Genomic DNA, 14,169 nt, shown 5'->3' on the forward strand with positions numbered 1-14,169 from the left:
ACCTCTGAAATACCATAAGTCTCTCCCTCTTTCACTTGGTCCATATTCTGCTACCCCGTTACAAGTTTACTGCTGATGCACAGAATCTTTGACAAGAAAAGTGTCATTCCCCTGTACTACAAAGGTTGCGGTTAACAAAATAATTGATTCATTAAATGTAAAGATTTTGCTTCAAATAAGAAAGTTTTGTATGCAGAAGACATTTGTTTGACAGTTAAATCCATCATTATCATTCAGATGCAAATCAAGACATTTGGATTGTGGCCCTCTAAACAACATAGGTCATTTGAATGACTTTTTGTTTGAGGTTGAGTAAAAAAAAAGATTAAAACAATCCCTGCAGAGGACCCCATATTATGGTTCACCTTGGGCCCCCAAACTGTTAAATCCACCTCTGATTTAGGTCAATATGTATACTTCAGATGTTGAATAAAGAGGGAAAAAAATCACATTTTAAATGTTTCTTTTGTCTTTTTTACTTCAAGACAGAAGTCAGACCTTTTTATGTTTCCCTCCAGGCCTTACTCGTCTTACTTGTCCATTATTGAACTGTAACAGTCTCATTTAGAGTTTAGGCAGACTAATTAGCTGCAAGATCACAAAAGCATATCATCAAGGCCTTGCACAATAGAACGAAACGTATGTTTTCTGACTTTGGGATTAGGTGGGTAAGACTGAAGATGGGCTGGTGGAAGTTGTCTGGGACTGGAGGCTAAACAGTCAGACAGTCAGAGCTGTTTTGGGCCTTCCCCTCCATAGGGAGCTCATGTATTCGTTAGCGTTGCCCCGAGGTCACGACTGAGTTCTGGCCCTAAAGCTGGAGTCTTGTGGTATGAGAGATGACAGTTAATGTCTGCTGCTCTTGGCTCCAACTACACCTCTCCTCCTGGGAGGCTCTGTGGTGTTTGCTTTGGGCAGCCAATCCCGCTGCAGTGTGTACACCTAGAGGCAGGTCTGGCCTGGGATTTGACATGCAAAGATCCATGAGTTAATTTCAGCACCCTATTTTTGCAGCTGCAGGGAGAACTGCAGACCTTGAATAGGTTACTGGCCATGTTTTTATGGTTTTTGTACATGTACAATAAAAACTTCAGATTTGTTTAACAAAATTCTTTTTTGGACTCAATTATTTTGCGTAAAAAGCAACTTTTCTTTTAAAATTTAGCATCATAAGCATCCACACACTTTTTTCTTATTTCTACATGAAATAATAAAACAATCATGGGTGATGTTAAAATATCAGCCATGGTGACAGCAAGCGAACATTAAAGATTTCTATCTGGAATCCAGCCAAAGTTCCATCCAGGATTCATTTTGCAATTTAATGAGCTGTAGCAGCTCAGTTTTAGCGAGAGAGTGTGTGCCTGCACTCACTTGAGTGTGCAAGTGTGCGCAAAGCATGCATGTGTGCTATAATTATCCCTGCGAGCTGCGCTGATAAGAGGCCAGACTCCCAGAGCAGGACGGCAGAAAAAAAAAAAAGAGAATTTGTAGCTGCAAAGAAAAAAACCTCAAAGCAGCCACTAGAAGGAAAGTTCAAATTTACCCCCCCCCCCCCCCCCCATTTGATCACATTAGTCCCATACTTGAGCTTTTCCCTTCGCACTTACAGCAGAATGGATGTTTTCTAGAGATGACTATGTGTTGACAAAAAATCTGAACGCCAGTTCATATTTGAATGAACAATTCTTTGAGGAGACACAAAGTCTCTACCTCTGTTGTTGAACTCTGTAATGCATCTTGGCTTTGCAGAGATAGGAAAGCCTAAGTCAATAAAGCTTTCTTGCTGAGGTCTAGATATACATATGCACAGTGCCAGTGCTGCGCTGTCAGCCATCTGATAACAGGAAAAGAGCTCTTATGAAGAAACATTACACCCTAACAAAAATATCCAGGTGTTTGAGCTGCTTTCCTTGCAGGTGAAAGTGAAGAAACCAAAGTCCATACCATCTTCTCCCTTTTCAAAACTCAACAGTGATGAATTTCTATCTCAACTAACTGATTACTTCAAACCCCTTCAGGAAAAAAATCAAGGTTTGGTGTTTTGTGATATTTCTATCCGTCCATCTTTATTTTTGCATCTATTTTGACGTGTTTTTCCTTCCATGTGAGTTGGTAGCTTATATAAACTATAAGTAAATGCAAAAAAGTTACATGTCCGGTGTGTTGACATTGGTATTATTCATTCATGCAGAGCAACATCTCCAAGTCCCAATCCAATCATCTTTTGATGCATTCTGAAGGCGCCCCCAATAGTCTTTTAATTAGCCGTTGTTAGTCAAAATCCAAAAACTTGCGTTAATTTCTAGGAGATTGTTTCTGCAGAGAAGCAGGAGTTCAATGGAAATATTTAAGAACACTCAAAAATATTTCCATTGAAGTGGGTCTTCAAATGTTAAATATTTCCCTACAAGTCTGTCATTGGTTTGGTTCAGTCTGCTTTTAGAAGATTGGATTTGCTATAGATTCTCCTAATCAAAGAATTTTCTGTACATTTAGAGTGCATTAAGGATCATAACGGTCAAGCACCCCCCCCCCCCCTCTACTGTAAATGCTTTGATCAGCTTTCCTCTGGAGCTTATTGCAGTATTTGTCATTTTATGGAGAACGTTTGCAGCAGTTTGCTTGCACCTCAGTTTTCTCCAGACGTGATTTACACCCTGTATAAGTGTTTGCAGGAATCTATATGGTAATGTGATGCAGATTTTGGCAAACAAACAACGCAATGACTAATCTTTTGGATTAAGGATCTTGAAATTCAGAAGGCAAGATTGCAACAAAACGTTTAAAAAACCTGCAATGTGAGCTTTGATCCAAGCTCTAAATGCAGGTAATCAATTATTTATCAGCCTAACTTAACCCCATTAAATTCCACTAAACAATCTAACTTACGTATTTGTCAAAAAGAAGAAAAGCATTAATCTAAAGGACTGTCTACATTTTCTAAAACACCTTAACAGGAGCTTTATTGTCGCCTGAAAAGGAAACACTGTTCTGCTGAAGCTGCATTGAGCCGCCTGGCCTCTCATTCAGCCAGCGTCTTCAATTACCCCATTGTCATTTTCTCATAGCAAGCTACTTCACAGTCCCAAAACTAATTGGTTTTGTGCACGGCGTACACAAGCAAACACACATGCTCACACACGTCCACACAGACACACACAGAGAATAGTGTACATTCATGCCGCTTCTCTGAAGGCTGAGGGTCAGGACACGTCTGAGCGCGTAGACGGAGGTGACGGAGAATCCGGAACTGATAATGAAAGCTGACCAAAGTGTGAATGAAGGGCTGACAACAGGAAAATCCAAGATGAGTAGCAGCAACAGATAAAAAAAATACATTTTGTGTTTTATGGGAGCCACTATCAAATAAATTGACACCAAACATCACTGATGGCAGATTCTACTTTACAGCATCTGTGCTGCACCGCTTTGACGTTTCTGATGAAACAAGCCTTCTCTCAAGCCAGGCAGCCTAATTAACTCCCATAATCAGTGCTATTGATGCTCTGTGCAATCAGGGCTTTGTGAGATCTGCTATGGTCCTAATGGAGCAGCAGGGATTCCTACATGCAGATGAATAGGGGGATATAATGACAAAAATGGCTCCATATGCAGGAAGATGATAATTAGAAAATGGATAGGAATAAAAAACCGATTCTTTTCTTTCATAGCTGCCAGCCATAAATGCATTAAAACTGCCTACAGTCCTTTTTGCCATAAAAGCAAAGACTAGTTCAAAGGTTTTTGCTGTGGAGGATCCATCAGCTGGCATCCTGTTCTGGATTCTGCTGAAAATAAAATATCTCAGCTGTGACCAGGTGAGGAAAATGCTCATTTGGAATTAATCTAAGCGGATAACTCAGTCTTATCAAGGCTGACAAAAATCAAATGAAATGTTATTTGCTTGATTGAACAGTTAACATGCTGATTCAGAGTTTGTACTGACACAAAAATCTTTCAACCGGGACTCTGGCATGTACAACCCTTTTATTAGCTGCTACAAACAATGAAAATTCAATGGGTTGACCCTGAGTGCGCTCTCTTTGTATTCTTTTCATTAGCCCTCATAACCAAATGCAAATAGTCGGTGTGGTTAACATATGAACGGGCATTCTTCCAGAAGGCACAGCTCAAAAACAGACCAGGGCCTTTTATCTGCACCAGACAATGAAAGAACGGCAGTCATCAGCTCCCATGCAAAAAGCTGAACATTGTCTGCATTGTTTTTGTGTGTTGGTTCTATTGGGATGAACAATGTTGTCCAAAACTGCAGCAGCTTTGATCTGTGCAGATTGCAGTCATTGTATTTGCGAAGCTAGCCTCCAGTCTGTGGACTGTACATTACGAATAAAGCTTAAATCTATCAAAGTGCATGGATGTAAAACCACCAAATTGTCACAGGTGGTGTTTGACATCCTTATATGCACCAAAGCTGCTCCCCTTTGATGTTTCCACACAAACGGTTGGACATAAGGAGCTAAAAATAGACATTACCGATGGCGGTCGTCCTTTTCTCTCTGCTTTTGATTTGTCCTTAAACTGAATGGGAGCAGGTTTTTAAACGCACCTGTTTCCCTCCACAGCCATCAATATGCAACACCTCCTAACTCTAACTCCGACATCAGCTGCTAATGCAACACGTCCGGCAATTTGTTTGTGTTTTTTACCCTCTTTCAGGATACAGCTCGTTGGCATTCACAAAGCTTTCTCAGTGGACATGCCAACAACACTCCACGAATTGCTCTCTGTCCCCACTGTCCAAATGCTAATCAGCACCGGCGCCGGACCTCCTAACAGAGGGCTCCTCTTTAGCATGCAGATGGAAGCAGTGCCGGTGTATGAGATGGTGCTGCTAAGGAGGGAATCCTGACCTGTTTAGCCTCAGTGAAAGTTAAAAGCATTTTGCTTTCCTGTCACTGAGGAATAACAATTTACTTTGGTGGATGAAAGAAATTGGACATGCTGTTGGGAAGTCATGCCTTCACATTTCACCAAGCGCTTCTCATAACTGGTTCTGATGGGAGAGCCCCTCTCAATCTCCCTCTGCTGCTACTTATTGGAGAGAAAAAACTGAGTGTTTGGCTTCTGAATGAATAAAAAAAAAAAAGTGTGCTCAAAGCAAGCACTATCATCTTGTTTGCCATCCGATTGCACAGTAGATCGGGTATTGAAAAATAAGCCGATTAGTAGCAAATTCCGACCATCACAAGGCTGAATAAGAAAATGCGCATCAAAATCTGACCTTTATTGGATCGCTGATCTCTATGCCGCCACAGATTCTACAGAGATAATTCTGTATTGACGGGATTGTTGGTTGGTGCATGTCTGACCATGCATTCATTTTAAAGGATTTACATAAACAGCTGTCTTGTTGGTATTTTTTTTACTGAGCAGGATGTTGTGGACGGAGCTTGAGTTTGCCTTCCCCAACATTAGAGCGTTGCACGTACGGCCTTTCATACTCTGAGAAGAAGTTCATTGTGGCAAGTAAACGCAACAAAGGAATGAACAGGGAGTGGACTTTTTTTTACATGGAAAAAGGCCTCAAAGTCCTCAGCATTCAATATTGTTGGATTAAAGCGTTTAGAAAAAAGACTGCTCTCAGAAAAACTTCCACATAAATTTCATCTGTTGAAAAAGGCGTAAATCCTTTGAGACAGAAATGAATAGGAATGCTATGACATTTGCAATACAATCAAGTCCTCATGCGCCAACAAATGCCAAAAATGCATGCTTGCTAAACACAGAAACTCATTATACACCTTTAAGAATGTGAAGGTCTTTTCACACTGGAATAGTGCAGCAAAACTGAGTCAAAAGGGTGGAGAATGCCTCTCAAAAATTCCAACCTTCATTTGGTTATATACAAGTATTACTCAAGATGAGAGGTGAAACGTGTCCAAGGATAAACGAGAACCTTCACCGATAAAAAAAAAAAGGGGAAAAACAACCCTATATGACAGTTACCCATAAGAAATTTAACGACATGTTCTTTTCTTTGTCCAACAGTAGCTGGGACAGTGCTCCGGCAACCCCCTGACCACTTGAGGGATACAGCGGGTTATAAGAGTCGATAGAGGTATGGATTCTTGGATTTTTTATTTTGTTTTGTTTTTTGGAGTCCTGCTGGACCAACTTTCACTCTTAACCAAGGACCTCCTATGTAGAATTTGCTTGTTTGGACTTGTCTGCACCAGAGTTCAAAAGAACACCTGTCTAATAAATCCAACTATCCAAAGAAACAAACTTTGGGCCAAACTAAACGGGCTAGAGTAGGACGCATAAGCTTTCAAAATTTGACCACAAAACATTACATTAAAATAATCCCTCGTTCCTCTTTGATTTCTTAGCCAACAAAAACAAGCCAACTTCACTTCAAACTAAGAAATATATGTTAAAAAAAACAAGAGCTAAATATCTAAACCTATATGTCGTGGTCAGGTGTGATGCTAAGGAAACAAGACTGTTGATAGCCACATGGTCAACATGGACCTTTGACCTTTGTCTGTTCTTAACAAAAGAGTTGATTAAAACCGCTGTTTGGTACCACACTTGATGCCTTACACCAATTGTAAAGGGTCTCTCAAGATGGGGCCAAAATGTGGAGTTTACATTAGCTTAGGATTAGGATGCCATAAAGGCCGGCTGTGTGAGACAGGAAGCACAAAAAGAGCTCACCTTGGACTCACACAAACTGGAAGCTGGGCTGTTTTGTTAGAAACAAGTTTCCTTTTGGGCCATGTCCGCCAAAGCAGCACAATGAAACAGTGTTCACAGATGCGATTACTATGGGGTCAACAGCTGATGTAACTAGGCCTCTTTCTAGAGCTGTGTAATAAACACTCATGTGGTGAAATGTGAAGGCAGGCAGGGAGCGACTGGCCATTTTGGAGCTGCCTGTCCATTGTGTGGCATCATTCAGTCGAGCAAAATCCGCAGATAACAAAGCATAAGAACTCACTGTGAGCTGGAACAATCTGTTGCTACAGCCTGTTTCCAGCACTTGAAATGTAAAAGTGAGAAATGAGTAGGTGGATAAGAGGTCTGTTCCTTTGAACACAGCCTGTAGTCTTTGACCACTTTTTTGCTCATTATCAGACTAAATATAAGACGGAGATCACAGATCTAAAACAAAAGGCTCAGGAATGACACCACAAAATGTTCTTCTCACTTTCCCTTACAAAAATTGATTAAAAATCTGTGGAAGTCTAATATAAACCACCAAAGGCATGCTAATAGCAGCGTAAAGCTTCAGCATATGTCAAATGCAAACATTTGGGTTTTAAAATGCTAATATCTGGCTCGTATCCAATTATTTTTGTTCCAATATAATGCTCATGTATTTTTTCGGGTTCTTTACACCTGTTTAAAACAATAGGGGCTAATGTAGCAGCCATCTGTGCTGCTGTTAGAATAGAGTTTGGAACAAAGTTTATCTGACACACTCATCTGGTCACACTGGGGACAGTTGCAGCATGATTGAGAGGTGTCCCATAATAAGCAACTGAAGTACAGTTACTAAAATTAGCTGCACTGCTATGCCTGAAATACGTCATGGAAGTAGCACACAAGTAAAGATCAACTTGTGCCAACTTGTGTTTTCAAAGCCAGGTTGAGTAGATATTACTGCAATGCAAGGGTTCCTTTCAGGTTCGATGAGTCCAAGAGTTGCTTTCAACATCTACATCCAGTCTTCTATCTGCATAATTCTTTGTGGTCATATGCTTTTAACCCTACACTTGTCTGGCAAACTGTGCGTGGTGTATCCTATGGTGTATCCGTGGTGTAAAGTTTATCGCCTTTTATAGCTGACAGCCACTTGGCCAGAATGAAAAGGTGTTTTTTTCTGTATCCTTCATTAAATTGCTGTTTAAGTCAATTTTGAGAATCACTAAGGTTCCACCACGTCACTATATTTCACATTTTATATATAATTCTGTATCTCAAAATGCTTGTCCAAGACTCCCCAAAAGGAAGGAAGTCCAAAACAGAAAAATAGTCACACAAGCATTTTAAAAATAGTAAAATAACTGTATTAAAATTTGAGGACCAAAGAAAAAACAAGAAATTGCTTTCTGACAACAGGAGACAATGCAGTTTAACATAACTACATAAAATAACAAAGGATCAAACAGTATTTAGATATATATACCGCGAAGGGGGGTCTAAGGGCAGGGATGCTAGTATAGCTTAGTCAGTTTGTTAGTTCATTTTAGTATTTTCCTATTGAACTCTTTGTATTCATGATCCTTTTGAGTTCATGTTTTACTTCGAAGCCCATCGAGACGACTGTTGTTGTGATTTTGGGCTAAACAAATAAAATTTAATTGAATTGAATTATATATATTATTTAGTTAATTATTATAATTAATAACAATTTGTTTGTAATCCTACCCCCTCCTATGTGGTTCGTTAATAATCCTCCAACCTCTAACCAATTTTTTACCTTTCTTGTACCAATGTCCCCTATCTTTCCAATCCCATCTTTTTTCAAAACGAAAATCACACAAGTATTATCATAAAATAATTTTTCTTTTGCCTCAGATGCAAAGGAGGTTTATACAAATATACTCCTTAAGTGTCCAAAGCTACATAACACCCAAACTAACAGTAACATCTGTCCAACACACAGGCAAATATATGTTTGCTCAGCTGCTGGACAGGACTAGTTGGAAAATATATATTAATTAAAAAAATACATGCCTAAAATGTCATTTTAAGAAATGAAAGCAATCTTCCAAACTTAGTCTAACAGTCAAAAATTTAAAACAAATAAGTAAGGTCAACCAAACAAAAGTATTTAAAATATGTAATATAGATAACTACAAGATAAAAGAATTTAAAGGGAAATTAAGATAAACTGAAACAATATCATTAAATGAAAGAATCCAAGGTAAAATGTTAACTTCTTATCAAAAATCTCCACTGTCGAGCAGATTCTCAGGGAGGATGTTGGAACAAGACCTCGGCGTGGCTTTTTGTTACGACTCTTTTTGTTTCGAGGTTAAAAGGTAAAAGCAATAATGTTAAATAGCCAGGCCCAAAACTCCTAAAGCTTTTGCGAACCAGAAAAAAAACTTTGAAATTGATCTTTAGCTGAGCATGGAGAAAGTATGTTTTGTTCTCCTTCTTCTTGGTCAATAGGATGAATGTTGCTGAATTCTGCAGGAGATTTGGAAAACTGCCTCATATTTACAGTACATTAATATATAAAATTTACAGTATACTTTGGTTTGATCCAGCATTCCCGTCAAAACAAATCATTAAAATCAACAAAATTAAAAGCATCATTTTAATTAACATTGTGCACAATACTCATCAGCATTCATTGCTATTATAAAATAAATGGCCATCCATCACAGAGAATGGGGATGCAGGCGGTGGCTCGAGTGTTGTCGAGTTACACACCTACATTCACAGAGAACAACAATGGGCCGCTCCTACAGTTCTCCACCTACCCCAAAGCCAGCCACTCCACCCCACCTGTTTGTGAAAGGTCAGCACAGAGGAGGGTCCTCATTTTCCCTTTATACCCCCCTCTCTAGACCCCAACTCCCACTCCACAATCATCCCCAACACTGCATCGCAATGCCAGGAAATTCAATCAAAGGAAGGTTTCAGGGAGCTGGAGACCTCTCAAATCCCGTCATTGTCTTCAGAAGGTTTCCCAACACAACAGACGGTCTATATGTAAGACTGTAAGAGGAGTCGCTCATTACAGCCCGTCCCTGGTTTCACTCTGTGTCTTTTGTGTTGCTGACTGAATAATCCAGATGCCCAGCTGGGCAATAAAATAAAGTGCACCTACATTTAGAAACTAGTCAGGAAATAATTAGTAGGACAGGATGGTTAGACGGACGTATGTATGTGACTTGGGCCATGTCCACCTTGGTGGTCCAAAATAATAGAAACATGCATACTTTTACCCCCTTTTTACATCATTTCCAGAAAAAGATCTGATTAAAATTTGCCATTCATCCAAGAGGGTTGAGCACTGACAGACAGGCACACCCCAATATGTGTGTTTGTGAATGTCCAAGCAATCCATTACCACATAAAGAAAGCGCTATGTAACAGCCGCGCTCTTTTCTCCAAGCCCCTCCCCACGTCCATTCAGATACAGCAGGTGAATACAAATCATTTCCCCACTGCTGCTTTCCAAAAGGACTCACCATCCAGCTTCAGATGTAGAGAAGACACACAATGGTCTTTTCAAAGTGTGAGAAAATCAAATTGAGGTCTGCTCTACAGGAGGAAACAATAGAAACTTATACCTTTACCAATACTGAAACCAGGCAGGGAAGCTTTTTCTCCTGATCAGTTAATTAACTTAGATTATAAAAAGAAATATATATATATATATATATATATATATATATATATATATATATATATATATATATATATATATATATATATATATATATATATATATATATATATATATATATATGTATAAATATATAAATATATATAAACGAGAATTTAAAATATTTAATTGGACTCAACAAACACATGATTTGAAAAAAATCTGTTATGTGCCAATGAGAGGATTTCAACCAATCTGTCTTAATTTTGCTCCTCTTGTAAAATGTTACCACTTGTGTGCATTAAAAAGGTTTAGAATTTAATTTCACATGAATATTCTATTGTTACTTTTGTATTTACTTTTGTCTTTACTCAAAGGCATTCCTCCAAGTGCTTTTGAAGGGGAAAAAGAAAAAGTTTAGGATGTCAATAGAAGTGTTTATATGACTTTTTAAAGCCCCACTCCGATTATCTTTTGATCTATTCTAAAAAAGCATTTCCAGTGGTTTTAATTATGATTAGGCCAGCATAAGGCAAAATTTTAAAATTGGTGTTGTCTTGTAGGTTCTGCAGAGTGGAAGAAATTTGTCAGAAATTTGTCTCTGAGTTGTGGTCATTTGTGCAGAGCAAACATGCCCCCTAACACTTCCGGTTACTGAGAGCTCTCTGTTTACACGCTCTCCCGCTATCTTACAACCCCACACCTAACATTACCAGTCCAACATTACCAGTACAGCATTGTGCCAGATGCCAACTTGGACAAGGGAAACAAAAACCTACATGGATCTATTTGTATGCAAGTAAATTCATCGGAATGGAGTAAAGTGGAGCAGGTAGCTTAGTTTATCTCTAACTTATGCTGTAAAAACATTAAACATAGCAACCCTTTAAACAAGTGACTGAGAAAATCTATAAGTCTTCTTCCACTTTCGGCTTCTCCCATCAGGGGTCGCCACAGCGCACGAGTCGCATGGTAAATTTGGCAATGTTTTACGCCGGATGCCCTTCCTGACGCAACCTTCTCAAACCAGGCTTGGAACCGGCAGAGCTGGAGAAGGGAACAGGGAGCAGCCAGGAGTCGAACCCGGGTTTCACGGACGGAAGGCGCCGCAAACCAGCACGAGCTAAACTGGCTCTGAGAAAATCTATAAGTGACATGATTAAATCAGCTATCATTTAAGAATATTTGATAAAAACAAACATTTTCATGTCATATCATGATAATAATGTGTCCATTGATTCAAATGCTGCACAGATCAATTGGGCTCCATTTAAAAAAGGACTTGAACTGCTGCCAATTATTTTAAGAGTCTAGTTTTCACATGCTAAACTTAACAAACATCTCTAGACGAGGCATGGAATCTGTCCTTAGACAATCCACCTCGGACATTCCTGAGTGACGTCCACTGATTGTATCTGAGTGGAAGAAGGGCACAGGGCATTTTCATTCCAAGGAATTTCAATTGAAACTGATTTAATTACGTCTAAGGATGAGAGTGTGGCATGTCACTCCAAACCCACGATGGGATTTGATTTGCAACTAATGCCTACATATCAGGGCTTTGCATGAACTTGTCTCATGGGTGTGGGAGTTGGCAGATAATAGTGGATAATAAGCACAGATGTGTAATGTGTTTCAGGTAAGTTTGGTGTTTATTGTTCCCAATCTCAGACAGAGTTCTTTTCCATCCGGATCATCTGGCCCCATCAGTCACACTGGCCCTGACAAGAGCTCCTCCATCCTCCCTTATGTTTCAAACACTGATGCTGGAAGAAGCCCTGCTCCTTTTTTAAACAGTCCACCAGGCTTCCGCAAACAGCCTCTGTCCCTTGTCTGCGTTTGACAGCTTGGGACCGGTCGCTAATATAGAAGAAGTGTCTGGTGACTGTTGGATAATAGCTGCTGAGGCTTTGTAGATGTTTATTTTCAGTCGGTGCAGGTACAAAAAAAATCTTGAAAAAGCTGCCAAAAGCTGTGTGCTTGACTGACTTTCCCAAGAAGGAGACCAGGGGGAGTGTCAGTTTCTGTATGCCCCCGGGCTGGAAGAGAGCAAATAATGATACAGTAAACTATCTTGTGCTGGAGCCATGTCTGGGAAATAAAACCCTAAAAAAATAGGACTTCTGTGTTGAATACTTCTATAAAGTAAAACTTGCTGGATTAAAAGTTTCTAACAGATAAATAAGTCAAAAGTTAAAATAGCAAAATGCATTAATAAATAAAGGCATGGAGTCCATTTAATTTCACCCTAAGAGGTCTCTGCATTCACCGATAAATGAGCTAATCACATTGGTTGTTTTTAATGACAGGATTGATGCCAACCTGCTACTGGTATGGTTTTCATTTAAAATTTAATGTGAAGGTTTAAAAAAAGTAATCAGCTTTGAAATTTTGGGTTTACCTAACAGCACTGACGCATTGGTGCGATACTCCTTGAAAAATAAATCCATGAAACATTGTTGCTTTGAGGAGGTTTGTCAGCCTTTTTTATACAGTTTACACATTGTTTAACCTTGTCTTTGATTTGTTTTCAGATTTAAACATTTTTCTTTTGTGTTTTTGATCTTTGTTCTAAAACAAAAAATCTGTTTTATTCAAATATTCACAATTTTTGCAGAAAAAAAAGACAAAATGTCCCAGAATGTAGTGTTTTTGTAAAGTTTCAGGATTATTGTGGAATTATTATGTATTTTAAAGAAAAACCTCTGCAAAAAAAAGAAGCTGGGGATGTTCTAAAAAGATGGATGTCAAGCATTGCCACAAAAAACACACATAAGTGTGGTATTTAGAAAAATGCTAAAAAAGGTTTCATTCTGTCTGTTTTAAGATTGTTTTTTTCACTTGTAACCAAAAAGCACAAATTAAAAAATAATCTGATAAATAAATCTGTTTACACGAATGTTCTTCTAACTTAATAGCACTTCCACTTAATTCTTAGTAAAAAGTAATATTTTAAAGGCAAAAATAAGATGTTTGCTGTTTTATCGTGCTGTCCAATGTTATCCATCCTCTTACCTTCACACAGTTTCACAGTAGGCACACACAGACACTTCTCATTACAGGTTGCTGAGATGCAGGTGAGCCCGGGGCTACATCTAAACTCAAGCATCTGTTTTCCACCACGGCGCCCAAGGAGAGGGCTGCATGTTGTAATAAGCAGATGGACCCGGCCTTGAACCAGGATCTTCATTCACCGGTCACATAAAGCATTAGATTTCTCAGAGGCCACTCCAAACAAATGAAAACACATCAGCTTTAGACAACAGGAGGACAATTTTCTCTCAAAGCCACATCGATAATCAGAGACGCACAAATCAAATCTGTAAGTGTGAAGAACAAAAAAAGACTTGCAGTGCTTTCAAAAGAAAAGCCCTTTGATCATGTAGAGTCAGTAATGTCTGGGCAGCATAACCCAGCCAACAATTTCTGTAAAAGCTGGGTAAAGAAATAACAAAAGCTCCTAAATGGCATGAATGCACTGGTTTTTCAGAGATTTGCTTTCCCCTTTAGGCTGTTTTCTATAAAAAGTAGGCACTGAGTGCACATAAAGGTGCAAATGCAGACACAGAACAAGCTCACCAGGCTGTCTGGTAATCTGCTTGTTGTGACTTTGTTGTGAACAAAGTTTCTCAGCATCCTGAGAGAAAGGTGAAAGAGGCAGGAGCCTCTCCAGAGGGGCCCTCACTATCCACTTTCTCACCACTCAGCCTGTTTCTGTCCTTCTCTGCTTTTTCTTCTTTTTGTTTAGACATGTCCTCCTCTCTGAGACTAGCCATGTCTTTCTGGGTCTGCTCCTCGCACAGCCACAGACACTCCACGCACCTCCTATTTCACATTCAGGAGACCCGGCGTGCACA

The 14,169-nt window shown here is 39.3% G+C and overlaps 1 protein-coding gene across 16 annotated transcripts in view; it reads right to left on the reverse strand.

Annotated features, from left to right (window-relative positions):
* The window catches only part of LOC101171409 (neuronal cell adhesion molecule), a 76,436-nt gene that overhangs the window by 21,637 nt on the left and 40,630 nt on the right, over positions 1-14,169 (reverse strand). The window lies entirely within an intron of this gene.

The sequence above is a fragment of the Oryzias latipes genome, chromosome 6, assembly GCF_002234675.1.
Source record: "Oryzias latipes chromosome 6, ASM223467v1".
NCBI classification, from domain to species: domain Eukaryota; kingdom Metazoa; phylum Chordata; class Actinopteri; order Beloniformes; family Adrianichthyidae; genus Oryzias; species Oryzias latipes.